General features: G+C 52.7%; 1 protein-coding gene and 1 long non-coding RNA gene across 7 annotated transcripts in view; one reads left to right on the forward strand and one right to left on the reverse strand.

The window, feature by feature from the left end:
• Positions 1–1,780: 1,780 nt before the first annotated feature.
• Positions 1,781–11,093, reverse strand: LOC109146049. Of its 3 annotated transcripts, none has more exons than XR_002273520.2 (4): positions 11,006–11,093; positions 7,273–7,363; positions 5,933–6,052; positions 1,781–2,976 (listed from the first exon to the last, which is right to left on the reverse strand). It is a non-coding gene; the product is annotated as an uncharacterized LOC109146049 (long non-coding RNA). The 3 variants fall into 3 exon arrangements; XR_002047819.3 differs by having other exon boundaries at positions 5,918–6,052; XR_002273521.2 differs by having other exon boundaries at positions 5,918–6,052; positions 7,273–7,384; positions 11,006–11,091.
• Positions 8,591–14,776, forward strand: part of PLXNA4 (plexin A4) — a 421,812-nt gene continuing 415,626 nt past the window's right edge. For 2 of the 4 annotated variants that reach the window (XM_039570440.1, XM_039570441.1), the window contains exon 1: positions 9,463–9,746. The gene's annotated coding sequence lies outside the window, so the exon portion shown is untranslated. Of the gene's footprint in view, positions 8,839–9,462; positions 9,747–11,024; positions 11,105–14,776 lie in introns of those variants that run through there. The other 2 variants (XM_010410007.4, XM_010410006.4) reach the window with 2 other exon arrangements.

Genomic DNA, 14,776 nt, shown 5'->3' on the forward strand with positions numbered 1-14,776 from the left:
ACCTTCTGCATTTGCCCCCTGTCTCTGCTGCCTGGGACGTTTCCTCTGCAATGTGCTGCCCGTGGCATCGTTAACGTGATCCTCTGATGAGCCTTCCATGGTTTCCCAAGCTCCTTGAAAATAACGGAGGTTAATTTATCACCTTAAATCACTGCAGCATCTCAAAGCCATAACGAAAAAGCTCTACATTATCTCTCCTGTTGCCCACCCTCTCTCCCTCTGTTCCAGTGAGGGCTGTGGTCCCAGGACGTGCAGAATATGTCGAGTTTCACGTTGTCTAATTCCACCCAAAACAGATTTTTCAGAAATAAAGACAACTCCTGTGGCTTTGCAATTAAATATTAAAAGCCCTTGATTAAAGAGCCATAAATCACTGAAAGGCCTTTAAATTTCTGTAATGTCTCCTGGCCTGGCATGTACTGATTGCAATCTCAGGCTCATTTTGCAGTGGTGAAAGACAGATACCTCCAAATATTGGCCATCAGCTGTTGATGTCTACGAGGTAAAGGATAATGGAGAAGGAGTGAAAGAAACATTTAAATCAGGGTAATAAAAATATCCTGGCAGGACAACACCTTAGAAGTTGGGTTTGTGTCCTGGAAATGGTGCAGCAAGTGTGGCATGGGGCAAACTGTAAGTTTAATATCTCCTGCTGTGGTGGAAGGTGGCCCTGCCCCTGGGGGGAGTGGAATGAGATTTCAAGGTCCCTTCCAACCCAAACTGTTCTGTGATTCTCTGATTTTTACCTGTGGCTTTGTCCTGCTCTGTTCAGTGACTCCAGTGCAGGATGAGAGCCTGCAGGGCTGGGGATTCTCCCTGCAGTCCTGTGTGCTCCAGAGCTGCTGCTCTGGAGAAGATCCTCATCAGATTCCCTCTGCTGTGATGCAGGAATGAGCTCCGGTACCAGCTCTGGAGCAGAGCACGGATAATGAATATCCTGGATAGGTCCAAAATGACGGACGCACCTGAGGCTCCCCATGGCTTTGCCTCGTTCACCTGAGGCCCATCCAATGCTCTTTAAGCTCTCCTGGTGATTTAGCCTGCCATGAGTCCATTCCTGATGTTCTGGGATGCAGCGGGAGATGGAAAAATGCCACCCCCCACTCTGGGCATGAGAGATCCAGATCTGAGCATAAAATCATGGAATCATTAAGACTGGAAAAGACCTGTGCAGGAACACTGGCTCAGGGATGTGCCAGGAAAAATTTTGCAAATTCTAGCCCTGTTTTGGAACCCCCCAAAACCCTCATGCCTGGTCTATCACCAGCCCAGGGGGCGAAGAAGGGCTCCCCACTTCTGCTCCTCCTCTGCTGCGGGTGGATTTAATGCAACGCCTCGAAACGTGGCAAGGAAATTAATTATTTGGAAATGATGTGAAGGAAGGGAGGGTCAAACCTGGTGGATAATTTATTCATTACTAATATCTCCAGCGGCTGTAATTGAGGTGCTCTTTTAATTGTCCAAGCCACTCCAAAAAAAATCAGCTTTTTTAATAACTGCTTGGAAGGTAACTGTCATTCAGCTGTATAAACCTCTATCAAAGTTGGCTTTTGACTGGCTGATAGTATCACCCATTGCCTTGACTTTATTTTAGCTTATTAAAATTGATCCTAAATAAACCTGATCTGCCCCAAATTATTTTTTTCTTAAATTAATTTGAATGCAATTTGTTCTCAGCGAGATTTGCTGCCATGTTGCATCTCGCAATGCAAACACGAGTTTGTTGGGTCACTCTAATTAATTTGATTTTGTATCTCAGCCCTCCTACCCATCACCAGCACTAAATGGAATTATTTAGAAATAACAGAGATAATGCTGGCAAAATAACATGCAGTGACAGGACCAAGCTTTGCTTCTTTAGGAGAAAAAAATCATAATACACAACATATTGAGGTGGTTTATTTTTTGATTAAACGCTTCTGCTTTGCCTCGGCATTTATCTTTCTGAGACAGCTCCAGATCAGAGCAAATGCATCATTCCATTAACATTATCTCTCTGTACATTTGAGTGGGGGTCCCCAGATAATAAAGGGCTACAACATGCGTGGCCAGCTCACACCCTCCAGCAGCTTTTATTCCTTCCAAGAGGATTTGTACAAGAGGTGTGGGGAGGTGGGGAGGGAAGGGGGAGGAGGTTTCTGCCCGGTTCTTTGGGTGGGATGGCTTCAAAGAGATGGAGTGGAGCAACTTAATTCAAAGGCTTTAACAAAAACATTGGTGCCAGGAGCTGCACAAAGTGACCTGGGTTTAAGGAGGTGATGTTGGATCGTTTCATTCAAAAGCTTTGACCCAAGTGCTGAGCGACTTCAGCATGTGAGATATCCCCTGCTCCTGGAGAGTTTGCATGGAGGAAAGGGAGAGATGCAGGTGTTGCAGAGGATCCAGAACACGGGAGGGATTTGGGATGAACAGATTCCCAAAAGGAGCAGGTAGTGGTTTGGGGAAGTGGTGGAAAATAACCAGAAGAATCAGGAGTGAGAGGAAAAATCCGTTGTGCCCTTTTTGCTGTACCTGAATTAAGGAGAGATTTCCATGAGGTTGGGAAGAGGGGAAAGCAGAGAGGAGGGGAGCTCAGCATGATCCAGAAACAGAATAAATACTGGTGGTGGGAACATCCACAGGAATAACACGTGCTAGATGGTGTTCCCCCATGGAGGGGAAGGCTCTTATCCCAGATTTTACTGATGGGAGTGTGAGTGGTGGCCCCAAGCACCCTCAGTGGCTGAATTCCATACCATTATCCCAACCTGCTTGGAAATTTGTATACACAGAGGTGAAAGGAGGTAAAGAGAAGATGGACTTAGAAGGAAAAAAGCTGGAATTTGTACACTTGAGGTGCTGCGCCATTGGTTTGTAGCACTGCAAAGGGGTCTCAGGTCTTCAAAGCTGCTCTCTGGCACAATCCATTTCCACCACAGATGAATCCACCCAGCACAGGATAACAGGAGAGCAAATTCCATGTGTTTTGTACAGGTCCTGCCAGTGAACAAAGTGGAGAAGGCAGCTGGCTTCTTGTGAATATTCACTTATATGGAAATATATATTTTTTTTAAGTTTTAAAGAAGGGCTGACTGAACAAGCCCCACTCCAACATTCCAGAAAGGACCTGCTCTTGTGAATTTGGGAACAGGTTAAGATGTCCTTTCTAAAGGGCCCAGCAGCATCTTCCATTCTGTAAGCCCAGGGCACTGTGCACCAACTATTTAACAAGTGACACTGTCCATCAGGGAAATATCTTTCTCTTCCCCATCCTGTTTGTCTCCTCAGTCTCCCTGCCCCACTCCCCACCGTTTTCTGTCATTTCTCCCTCTGTTCCTCCTCTCTGATGCCATGGTGATGGAGCTGACATGTAGAAATAGCTATTCTTCACCGGGGTTCCCGCAGCATCCTGAGATGAGCTTATGCTTCTCCCCCTCTCTCGTCTCCCACGTTCCCTAAGTGGGTAAATCCGTGTGCTGACAACCCCACATGCTAAAAAAGATGGGCTAACCTTCCCCCTCCTGCCTGCCTCCAGTTGGCTCAAAAAGCATGGATTGCAGCAATGAAAAAATCACAAATGTTGGGCTGGGTTTGTGTAATTTTCTGGTTTTCTTTGGAGCTTGGTGTTCTACCGAAACAAACCTTTCACCCCCCGCTGTCCATAGGGCCCACTGCTGATTTGGGGCAGTTTGAGCCATGTTTGACAGGCAGCAGGGATGTCTTGTTCCTGAAAGTTTTTGGAAGTAGGTGGTTGGGTGGATGTTCCCTGAGTGAGAAAAATGCCAAAGTGGGAAAGAGTCTGCATAAATCCCCCCGTTCAGGATTAGCCTCCAGTGACATCCACAATTAGCTGCAGCATTCTGTAGGCTGTAAAGTGCATTTCATGTATCCTTTCCCCACTGTCTGAGGGAGGCAAACTTCCCAAAAGACCTTTCCAGGGTGTTACCAGCTGCAAAGGCTGGGGAATTCTGTGTCTTCCTGGGAAAATCTGGGCAGCTCTATCCTGGCTCCTCATCTCTCTGCTGGTACCCACTGGACCATTACCCAGGAGCTGCATCAGCAGCAAGTCTGACCTGGGTTCTGAAATCCCAAATTAAAGCCCTAAACTCTGGATTAGGCCCTTCCCCTCTTCAGGCTGTCCTATTTCCCTTTGGGTTTGTTCTGATTTAAGGGCTGCTTCTCCTCAGCTGAATCCAGCAGCCCCAGTGTCAGCATCCAGCCTTCCCCTCTCTCCTTCCAGACAGTCTCCAGCTCCTCCTGCGTGTCCCTGGACTGTTTTCCTCTGACTCTCTACCCATTTCTCCACCTCATCCCACTCCTTATCTTCCCCCGAAGCTCTCCAGCCCTCTGGAGCAGGGATTGATTGCTCTTCCTCCTGGTATTGTCCTCCAAAATGAAACAACAATGAATTTGTCTGACTTTCTGTGGTTGTATCTTATCACTCCACCTGCCTGCTTCCAATATTATTCCCTTTCACTTGTCTCCTGCGGTTGAAAGTGGCCCCTCTCAGGCGTCCCCTCGTTTAATTGGCCAGCCCCAGCCTGGGTTTTATACTCCCCTTATCATTATGGCCTGACTGCTCCCCTGGCTCCCATCTCACCCTGCCTCCGTCCATCTGCCCCTCTCCCCTGTCCATCCCCCTGCTGTTTTGTTTGGACAAATGACAGCCTGGGTGTGACCAGAGGCGATAATGGTCGACAAATATTTGAAGGGGGAAGGAGAAAAATTGTCCCTGGGGGAGTTTGCAGGGGGAGGGCACAAGGGGGTGAGTGGAGGGAGAGTTGGCAGGGGGAGGGCTGGGACGGGGAGAGGGCGGATGGGGTGGGAAGATGTGCAGATGATGCTGTCGGCCTGAGTACATCATAAATCCCCTCTGGGTGGGTGGGGATGGGGAACGAGCATCTCTCTCATCCCTGGGTCTGCTTGGAAGGGCGGGTCCTCTGTGGAAGTGGCACTTTGCTGGGGACACTTGAGCTGGAGCAGGGGGACAGAGAAGAGGGAACTGTAAGGGAGAGAAGGGTAATGAAATTACAGCAAAGAGGGGAAATTTGGGCTGGAAACCTCTGGAAATCTTCCTGTAATTTGAGGGGTTGGTGAGCTGGTGTCTGAATCCAGATGCTAACATGGACTGGAGCACAAACTGATGGGAAGGAGCTCTGGAGAGGGAGGGGACAGTCACACCCTGCAGGTCTGTGGCTCCTGTGAGTGGCTGGATTTGACCCTGGGACAACGTGAAAGGAGATTTTACTTCCCTCAAAAAACATCCAAACAAACGGTCCAAAAAAAAAAGACGGCAAACCTTGTCTCTGTTTGGCACTTAGTGTCTGCTAAAGGGCTGGGAAGGGGGAGATGCTCGATAACTGATAAAAATGTTATTTAATTATTTCCTTCTAAAAAATCGGCCCCAAAAAGTATCCCTGCAAAGACTGGCAGGGGAGTTACGGGAGTTGCCAGAGGCTGTGCATGAAATCAGTGGAAGAGGAGAAAGGGCATGTGGCACCACCCCTCTGCTCCATGCCAGGACCCTGGGCCTCTCAGAGAATCCAAAGTGCAAACTCCCAGGACTCCAAGGAAATGCTGGAAAAAGCACAGAGGGTGGCTGAGATGGACCCTCCCGAGAGCTTTTTCTCCACCCATCATCAGAAATTGTTTGCAAAGATGATAGGAAAGAAGAGGAAGGCAGTGGCCAGGTGACCAGGTGACACAATCCTGCTCTTCCCTGCAAACTCCTTCTCTTACATTTTTTTTGGGTAGCACTCTCATCTCATTTTCTATCAGCAACAACCCTTCCTGAAGCTGGCAGCACTGCCAAAATCTGAGAGTGTGACACCCCTGGAGCGGGACTGAGAGCTGCCCTTGGGGGCAGAGCTCACCCTGTCCGTCCCTGGGGTGTCACAGTGACAACGCAGAGCCCTGGCCCAGCTTTAAACCAGCTTACACTGAATTTTCCAACCTCCACAAGCACGATAAAGACATCCTTTTGTCAGCAGCAGGGATGGTGACAGCTACCCAGGAGAAGCCAATTTTCTTTCGTGTATCAGCAGAGACGGGCGAGTTGGAAGGACCTGAAAGACTGGGGGGCAGAAGAGGGTGAAAAAGAGACCTGGAGGAACAAGGTTTTAAGTTAGCTGCCCTCTCCCCGGGCGATTTTTCCCAAGGATTCGCCCAATTTGAGGCGTTTTGCAGCTGCCACCAAGCGCGGTCGCTGCAGGTGGCGCTGCGATGTTGGGTTTGAGCGCTGCCTGCGCTCGCTGGAGCCCCGAGCTGGAACAGCCAGCTCCGGCTTTCAGCAACTTAAACACCGCGCTGGTTTAACAAACTTGTAAAATGGCGGGGGGAAAGAATAATAGAAAAATCGCCACGCGGTCTAATTTAGATTTTCCTTCTCTCTCTCTCGTTTTTTTTTTTGTTTTGTTTTCTTCTTTCTTTAAATTGGCTCTTTCTCTTTGTTGTTGGAGCCTTGAAGTGTACAGGTGGATGTTCCAGGAAAAATAGGTGTTCTCTGTTCTTTGGGTGTTGGTGGAAGTGATTCCCGTGTGTGGCTCACGTAATATGAAATAATGTAATAAGAAAACGTAATAAGAAATGAAAGGACGCACTGGAGAGGGAGGAAGCACAGAGGGATTCAGGGATGCTGTTGGCACCCAGGACTTCACGGGCAGTGGGGGAACTTTTGGAGCAGCAGGAGGGAAATCAGGTGTGTAAGGTTGTTTGGATGGAGACAACAGGACTTTGCCTCGTCCCAGATGGTGCTGAGGCAGCTTTGGTGCTGCTGGGTTTTCCCCCAGGAGCAGAGCAGGGGGTGGCCAGCACCTCTGCTGTCTCTGTGACCTGGGGGGGGAAAATATCCCCTGGATGACAACAGGGTGAGCCTGAACCCTCCTTGTCCTTGGGCCCTTTTACTGCAGTAATTCACAGGTCAGGGGAGGTCATTTGGGTTTTCCAGCCCTAACCCTTTTCTGCCCCCGCTGCCTGGTTCATGAAAAGGCCTATAAATAAAGTCCCGTTTGTCACTCATTCCTTCATGAACCCAAACAGCATGGGGATATATTGACTCGTGCCATTGTCTCAAGAAGCAGAAAGAACTGGTATTAATTTCTTCCTCCCCACCAGAGAGCGGGAAGTAATCTGGGCATATCCAGATTATCCGTGTTTAGCGGAACAGGTTTTATATGCGAGACCAAATTTCCTCGAGATTTTCATATGTTTTTATTAAATGGAGCTGCGAGCCAGACCGGACACTAAATAATTCTGTAGCACTCAGAGCAGCAGGGATCTTTAGAGGTTACTAACCTGCCATTGTATCTCTCAGATTCCCGTCTCGTTCCTCCGTTGTCATTTCGCTGTGTTATTACTCTTCAGGCTTCACATTGTATTCATTTCTCTGAATGAAAACAAATGACTCCTTGCAAGAGGTAGGAGATAAAGAATAATAAATACATTTTATGCACCACCTTAAGAAAAGGGCTGTGAATCCCCATCCATCCATCAGGAAATGTAAACTGGAGCTCAGGCAAAACACACACGCACGCACGCAGGCATGCACGCGCTGGGGAGATAAAACTTGTTTTAAGGAAAACATGATATTGTTTCCAAATAAATATCTTGGAGGATGCAAATAGACATCCCCCGGCCCCCGTGCTTTGTGGCATAAATTTAAGATAATTAAAAATACAAAGCTTGGATTAAGCCTGATTTTCCATCAGTGGTGGGGGCTGTGGGGAGGAGGGGGAGTCCTGCTGTGTTTGGTGCTGCACAACCCCTGGAGAGGCAATTGCTGCCTCTGATCTCGGCTACTGATTGCCGTGGGCGCTGGGACCCCCTTTCCCAGCCACCCTCTGCATCCCTGCTGGATGCCTTTGCCTTCTGCCGGGGAAGGGGAGGCTGCAGGGTCACTTGCAGAGTTTTCTCCCCGATGTGGGCATGGCCAACACCCCTGCAAGCAGAGGAGGTCTCCCCCAGCTGCTTCTCGTCTTCTTCAGACCCTTGTGAGGCGCCCATGCTCACGGAATCGGGGGTCCCTGGGAGCACCCTGTTGCTATCAACACCCCGAGAGCATCTCTTCCCTTCCCACCCTCTGCTGCCTGCCCTGGTGCTGGCTCTGGCATCACCTGCAGGGAAGAGTGCGGGTCTCACAGAGGGAATGATCTTGTGGGAGTGGGATTTGCTCCCAGGGGCGTCCCGGCAGCCTGGGGGGCACCAAACTCAGGCAGGAAGCACTGGCAGCTTCTGACAAACAATCTTATTCCTGCTGCTGCCGGGAGTTAAAGGGAGCCCCGGCCAGGGCAGCAGCTTGCAGCCCCTCTCCAGGATTACTGCTCACCCGAGCTGAGAGATTGATCTTCCCCTGAGCCTCCCCACGCCCTCTCTGATCCGCTCCCCTCCTCGCTGGGTCCAAGCCGGAGGAAAGCAGAGGGGCACAGCCTGGAGAGCGAAGGGGAGGCAGGGAAAAAGCAAGGGAGATGACAGCCAAAGCCGGGAACGGCTTTTCTGAGGAGCAGATGGGGGGAGGCAGCGAGATGCGTTGATTCCGTGAGTGGGTTTTGGGTTTTATTCTTTTTTTTTATTTTTTTGGGGCAGAGACGTTTCCCAATTAGCCCAATCAGGCTGGAGAGCCTAGGTGTCAGTAGTGAGTAGGAGCGAGAGAAGGCACCGGAGGAGGAGGAATCCAGGCAGCCGGAGTTCCAGCCGTGGCAGAGCGGCGGCGGCGGCTCTGGCAGCCCCGGGAGGCGGCCCCGCTCCCCTCCCCGTCCCCATCCCTTTCCCCAGCCCCTGCAAACTTTAGGACGACGAAAAGCGCCTTGGGGGACCCCCTCCAGAGACAACCTGCGCTCCTCCGCCTTCTCCCCTCTCCCAGAGGTGGGTGGGCTGGAGAAAGGAGGAGCAACCGGCCACTCTCTGCAAAGCTAAAAAAAAAAATAGGAAAGAAAGAGAAAAAGAATAGAAAGGGATTTTTATTATCGCTTTAATTTTTCATTTATTTTTTTTTTTTTAATCATCCCTCCCCGGTGCATTGGGCTGCCGCTGTCACCTCACTTCCACACCTCTCCGGCTATTTTTTTTTCAATTTTTCTTTCTTTCTTTTTTTTTTTTTTTTTTTTTTTTTGGGAAAGGGGTGTGTGCCTGTGCGTGTGCCTGTGTTTGCAAAAGAGCCTGGGTGTCCAAGCCGGCTCCGCAGCCACCATTGGAGAGGAGGGCTGGGGAGGAAGGGCTGGCTGGCGAGACAGCCGCAGTGCGAGCCCTCCCCGGCGGGCGGGAGGCCGCGGAGCCGGGCGCGGAGCCGGGCATGGCCCCGTAGCGCATCCCCTGCCTGCATCCCCCTGCCTGCACCCCGCCTGCCTGCTCCGCTGCCTGGCTCCCCCTACTCCGGGCTGATTTAGAGGGGGGGGAGGGGGGGGAAGGGCTGAGGGAGGGAGGGGAGGGAAGGGGTGATTTGGGGGGGGAGTGAAAACTGGAGCTGCGTTTCTCCCCCCCTCCCTCCCCAGTCCCCCCCCGGCTCTGGGCGAGCCAGACACGGTTTGCCCAGTGCAGAGAGAGGGGCTCCGTGTTCCGCCTCCGTGGAGTATTTGGGATTGGAGAGAGACACACACACACACGCGCGCACACACACACGCACACAGAGACCATCTGCAGTGTCAATGCGGCGCCTGCTCTGAAGACTGAAGTGGGGGGAAAGGAGAGGAGAGAAAAATAATATATATATATATATATATATATATATATATATACACCAAAACCCACCCAGAGCAAGCGAGGAGCATTCCCAGGTAAGGAGCCCCCCGCCCCGCCCGGGCAGCGGGGGCTGCGGGAGGATGCCCCGGAGGATGCCCCGGAGGATGCCCCGGGAGGGCCGGCGGGGCTGCAGCGGTACCTGCCCTCCACACCTGGCGGCAGAGGAGGGGGGGGCCCTGGGACGCGCCCCCGCCGCTGCTCCCCACCCCCGGGTGCTGGGAAGGGGGTCGGGGATGGAGGGCAGGGGCCCCCGCGGACAGCGGGCTGAGCCGGGGACTCGGGCACGGCCCCTCCGCCCCTCCCGGCCCGGCTTGGGAGGATGCTGGGCGGGGGGGGGCGCAGCGGGGAGCCCCCTTCTTCACATCCCCACCGCGGAGGGGACGCGATGCTCGGTGTCCCCCTTTCCCGGCTCCCCGATGGCTTTTTCCCCATGCACAAGGCTCAACTTTTCTCCCCGGAGGTAGCGGCTTCAGCGGTGCAGCCCGTCCCTCATCACCCCCGGCATCCCCCGGCTGCGGATTTTCCTCCCCTCGGGGGGTATTTTCCCCTTTCGATGCTCCAGAGCTCTCCTTGGGCGAGGGGCTGGAGGCATTTGCAAACTTTTCCTGCTCCCGGTGAGGTTGCAGCTGGACGGGGCTGGAGGCAGAGCTCTATTCCCGCGGAGGATAGCAACCTCCCGGGTGACGGGGACGGGGACAGGGGCCACCCCCGGTGGTGAACACCTAAGAGGGAAGGGCAGACCCCCGTCTCTTCCCTTACTGCAAGGTGCTGGGGAGTTTTCCTGCCCAAATCCCGGCTGCGGAGTCAGCGCTGCTAAACCTCCCTCCTTCCATTCGGTGCATGTGTGTGTGCTGCAACCGAAACCTGCCTACTGATGCTCTGCATTTATCAGACATATGCCCTTAAATTATGTAGACGGCGACTAAACACCGAGCCGCACATTGTTTTGGTGGAAATCTAATACTCCGGCAGCAGATGAGTTCCTCCCAGATAAACAAACCCACTTGCTCAGCCCCGGCAGGGCTGTTTGGGTTTGTAGCGGCTGCATGTGGCTGCTCCATCCCCAGCCCGGAGGAAATCCTCCTCCCGGGGCTCCATCTGCTCCCCGTGCCGGCAAGGGATGCGGCGTTTGCGGTGCTGAATGCGGGGGTGGGACCCGCAGGACTCGCCCTGGTGGGAAAGACCGGGTGGAACGCGTGCGGCTCTGCACCTCTCCCGTAAAACTTCCACACCCCGCGCTGCTTCCCAGCCCTGCCGCCGGGCAGCCGTGCCGGAGAGCTCGCTGGAAACGCACCTGATTGTCCGTGCCTTCCCTCCATTGCCGGGATGCGATGCCTGGGATGAGAGGTTTTGGGAAAAGCGAGGGGGGTCTGATGCTTCCCAAATCGTGCGGGTGAGTGGTGCAGAGGTTTGGACCGGGACCCCGGAGACTGCCGGGGGATGCTCTCATTCCGCGGGAACAATGATGCTGCCAGGGGATTTTTACAGCCGATGCAACTGCTCGCAGCCTTCTAGGGACTTATCTTGAGCGTGCACCAGTCCTATACAAATATTTTGGAAGGCGGAAAGCGCGCTAACTTATTTTCTTTCCCTGCCCTCTGTTTCACCCGGGTCTTGTTTGTAGAAGCCGGTGAGATCCGCGAGCGGGCAGGACCAGCGGGGCACGGGGGGCACGGGCTTTGCCGTCTCTGTGACTTTAATTACGGCGTGTGCCTCCCAGTGTGGGGTTAGGTGCTTTCCCCCCCACCCCACCTCCGAAGCCACTGGCTGGAGGTCCGGGAGATGCGAGCAGCGTTTTATTTGTGGTTTATTTGCCGGGGGAAGTGCGTGTTTGTTTGTTTGCTTGTTTGTGTGTGGGATCCTTCGCTAGAGCTGGTGCAACAGATGTGCGTCTGCCTCGCGTGTGCAGCCAGGTTTAAACACGCAACCCCAGCCCCGGCACGAAAACCTGGGGTTTTCTTCCCTCCCCTGCCCAGACCCACCCTCCACGGGGGTGTCTCCTTTCCGAAAGGACCAGTCCAAGGCTTTTTCTCTCTGTCCCATCTTCAATGTGTGGCGCTCGGCGGTATCGATACCACGCGAAATAAATGGCAGCCGCATGATCTAAGTGTTGTTTATGTCCAAGACGGGTGTTTTAGGATCCAGGCTGATGATCAATCGCGGTGCTGTAGGGAAGCGTTTGCTGATGATCGTAACTGCCTTGCAGGCACCGAGGGCTGGCGTTCAGTGTGCTCAGCGTGCAGCCCGGCTGGGGAGGGATGCTGCAAACCCAAAGGGAGATGCTGAACTTCTCCGCGGGGAGAGGGAATATTTGAGCTTTTCCTCGCGGATTCACCTGCCAGCATCCCTCCCTGCACCGCAGCGAGCCTGGCGCTCGGCAGCCTGTGGATGTGGCAAAGCAGAGGGCTGAGCAGAGGCGGGAGAGGGGCTGAGCTGCGCCGCCGGGAAGGCAGGAGCCGTCTCTGGCAGCCCCATCCCGGGGGCACTGGGTTGCCGGAGCCGGTTTCATGTCGATTCCTCTACTTTGGCAGGCTGAGGAGGGGAGGGGGGATGCCGGCGCCCCTTTTGTGTTGCATCTCCTTCCTTGCACTGAATCGCTTTGTCTCTGCCTCCCGATGTCCTCGATGCCGAGCGGTTGCAGTAAAACCAGGCTCCCTCTCGCCGTGCCGGGGGTGGATTCGTGGGAAGAGCCTGGCAAGGTCTTACGATGCTCGGGGTGTGCCGAGGGTTAACACCGTGTGGGAATCAATTTCGTGTTTGGAAGGGACCTCTGAGAAGCTTCCTGCGAAGCTGAGAAGGATGCTGGCACTGTGGGCTGGTGCTCCACGCTGGGCTCTGACTTGGGGAGGGCGTCAGAGGTGGGGCTGCTGAGTTTTGGAGTCGGCAGTGCCAGAGTTTGGGGGTTGGCACTGCCCACATGTGTCTTGCAGCAGGATGGCATGGTGACCTGGGAATCACTTGGCTCCTCTGGATTTATTATTCACAAACCCCCTCTAAAGTGGGGTCCCACAGAGCTGAGACTCCACAGTCTCATGTCCTGCCCACGAATCCCCCTCCCCACCCAGGGATACGTTTTGGGTTGTGACTCTTCCCCCCAGCAAAGCCCTCAGACTGCTTGATCCTCTAACAAAAAGCATTTGGGGAACCTTTCTGGCCCTCTGAAAGGCTTCAGAGGGCTCTTTCTTACTCCTTCCTTCTGGCTTGCAAGACTCAGTGAAGGGACAGCAGCGCTCCAGGCGCCCAAGGCAACGAGACTTCCCGTCTGTGCAGAGAGTCTGGGCTGCCCACTGCCTTTCTGCAGGGCATCAGTGATGAGCGTGCTTCCCTGCGTGACTGTCTTCCTGTGAAAAGTGCTTTATATTCCTCAGCTTTGAGCTCTCAAGGAGCCTGTGACAAAAAGAAAAAAGAAAAAAAAAAAAGGAAAAAAGAAAAAATTGCGTGGTGCTGCCCACGTGTTTTTCACTCAGACTCTGAAGGGTTTTAAAATACAACCATCTACTCCATTCCTGTGGTGTGGGTTGGGAAACTGAGGCATGGGGTTTTAAGACATAACCACCTACTCCATTCCTGTGGTGTGGGTTGGGAAACTGAGGCATGGCGAGGCAAAAGACTCAGTCCACGTTTATTGATGGGAATTCTCCCTCAGCAGCCTGAAATGCAAACTGAGCCCCAAGTGGGACCTGGTGATGAGAGCAGGGAGTGGTGCCCTGGCCTTTAGGTTATGCTTCAATGGCCAAGAGCAGCCCTTGGACAGAGCAGGGCATTTTCAGGATTGAATTTTCTCCAGTTAAAATGGCAAATGGGTGATTTGAGATGAGAAAGCATCATAGAATCATGGAATTGCAGAACAGTTTGGGTTGGAAGGGATCTTAAAGATCATCTAGTTCCAGCCCCTTGCCATGGGCAGGGACAGCCTAACATTTTGGGTTTGTGCATTGGCCTGGGGACAGCTGTGCTCTCATGGACCTCGGTCCCAGTGCCTTTAACATTTGCTACAAAATGCTTTTAATCACCTTTGGGAATGGAGAGATCACTGCAAGCATGACGTGTTGAGATGCCCACAGCCTGTGTGGTGATTTCCTGTATCTGGCATTCTCCCTTGGGGTTTTTTTGACTCATCCCAAGTAACAGTCTGGGATTTTTTGTTCTTTGTTGGTGCATGAGCTCTGTCAGTTTGCCTCATCCTTGAGTGGTTGCTCGTCATAAGGGGCTGAGCAGCCACCCGGGTAAGAGGTGCCAACACTGCGTGCCCTGCCACAGAACCCAGTGTCGTGTGGCATCTGCCCTCAATCCTTTCCTTGAGGACTAAAACCCCTTTGAGATGGGCCCTTAGAGATGCTCTGAAGGCCTTGAACAGGCACCTTTTGGTTTATAAACCCAGAAACCCAATGGCCACTTCATTTTTGACACCTGTGGCACTTCAGCTCCAGCTGATGTGAACCCTGCTGGGGACATGTTCCCTTCCAAGGTGATTCCTGGAGCCGTGGAGGAAGCCAAATTTTTGCTGAAGTGTTCCCAGTTGTTCCTACCTCAAACACTAATGTTTGTGGAAGACACCAACACTCAGAGCCTGAAGACCTGAGGGACAGCAGTGACCAGGTGGAATCCCTGTCCCACTATGCTGCCTCTCAGCGGGTGGCTTTGACCTCACCTGGAGAGGAACCCCTAGAGAGAGAGAGAGAGGTCATTTGCAGACTCTGTGACTTGCTTTTATTCCAGGCTTTGCTGCTGAGAGGGGTTTCCCCCCTAAAAAGTGTTGTTTAAGTGCTTCATGCAGTGAAACCAAAATCCAGACCCAAAAGTCAAGTGGCTGAGATTCCCAGGCTTTTTTTGCATAGGGATAAATAAAAAGTCCTGTTAATTGTGCCTGAATTTGCACTTGTGACCCAAAAGGGAGCTGTTGCACCTCTGACTCTCCTGGTTTTCATGCCTGATTTCGGAGTTTCTTTCCAGCTCTATTATCCATACACTGATCTTCTGGGGCTTTCCCACCCAGCCACTGGCAATAAATTTATGGGATTTGACTGGCACTTGAATTTGCCTCATCCTTTTGACAGGACGAATG

Source organism: Corvus cornix, chromosome 1A, assembly GCF_000738735.6.
Source record: "Corvus cornix cornix isolate S_Up_H32 chromosome 1A, ASM73873v5, whole genome shotgun sequence".
In the NCBI taxonomy this organism is placed as follows: Eukaryota; Metazoa; Chordata; class Aves; order Passeriformes; family Corvidae; genus Corvus; species Corvus cornix.